Here is a 1,643-nt window from a genome sequence, read left to right on the forward strand (position 1 = left end):
CTGGTACTTAATATATCGACCCCGAAAGGATGAAAGGCAAAGTCGACCTTGGCGGAATTTGAACTCAGAACGTAGACAGACGAAATACAGTTAAGCATTTCGCCCAGCACGCATATTTTTGTCCTGGATATTAACAGCAGAAAAGGCTTCGTGCCCTCAGAGAGAAATACATCAAGGCGATGTGATGTATTTCCCTCAGTGAGTGATGGCTAGGTTTGGAATGCGAAGCATATGTGAGAGGTTTGTAATTAGTGTAGGTAGAAAACACAAACCTCTAGCATGCACTGGAAATGTTTCATACTGAGGTATACCACTAGCAATTCTTGATTAAAAGTACTGTTTCATTTCAACCAGTTTAAGTTGCTTTGAGAAAGAAGAAAGCAGGTGCAAAGTACTATCAATGCTCTGCTGAAGAATGCCATCAGCATCAGCATCTGAGTGGTGCATCAGTCCTCAAAAGAATCAACATGGTGACATCAACTAAGAACATAAAGTGATAATAAAAATTGATCAGGCTGAAAAACTCTCATTGTTTTCTGAATGAAGTATGAGTGGGAAAACCTTGCAAATCAAATGACTACAAAGTTCCCTAGATAGCTTAATTTAAAGTTTATTGTCTTTGTAGAAAAACTCTAGATTTTCAACTATACTTTTAGTCTTTATGTCATTACATGGATTGTTTGCTATATATTGCAATGACTATACTGTTGAGGCTATAGAGTATCACCTATTACACCCATGAGACAGTTATAATAGTAAAAATTTACCATATTCATTTTTGTCCTAAAATGAATGATATGCACTCATTATATTTATCAAATAAAATAATTGATATAAATGATTTTAAAAGAGGTGAAAGAAGATTTCTATAAAGCGAAAATCAAAGTTGTGTTCGGTTATTCGTAGATTAGTGAAATGAAAAGGAATTGATTACAACCATACATTACAGACAATTGTTTTTACTACATTGAAATTCCATTTTACTCAATTATTACACCGTACTTAATTACATAAATATTCCACATTAAGATACAAATCCCAAACCGAAGAAAACAATCATGAGCGAATAAAAAAAAAAGAAAGAAGAATATCAATTCAATCGGTTACAGTACACAAGGATCAACCCAACCTATTTTGGGGAATTTGTTTCGTACAGCACCGTTTAAAAGGGAAATCACTTACGATTTCCTCATATAAAAACATAACGTGAATTTGTGTAGACGAAGTTTCTGTCATGAAATTATTTCTTCGCTGAAATACATTGAAACTGGACTATGGATTCCAAAGTCAACGATCCGTCTTTTAACCCATCTGAGTTGACAGTAAATAGACCGAAACTGACTGAAGATGACGAAGCACTTCTTAGGATGCAAGAAATGTTTCTTTCTTCTAAACATAATCCAGCGGCTACAGTGGTTAAAAATTCTAAGTCGCACAAGCCTGATATTCAAAACAAACAGGCTCCATTTAAAAGAGATGTCGTTGATATGCAACAACCTTTTACATCAGATTCGACACAAACATCAGTTCCAGCAAAGAAAAAATCTAGGTTTCAAGAACAGAAGAAAAACAGGTAATATCGGTTTTCAGAAATGCTTTTTAGTATGGAATAACGAAGCCCAGTGAGGGTTATTTGTTATGTG

Source organism: Octopus bimaculoides, chromosome 1, assembly GCF_001194135.2.
Source record: "Octopus bimaculoides isolate UCB-OBI-ISO-001 chromosome 1, ASM119413v2, whole genome shotgun sequence".
Lineage (NCBI taxonomy): Eukaryota > Metazoa > Mollusca > Cephalopoda > Octopoda > Octopodidae > Octopus > Octopus bimaculoides.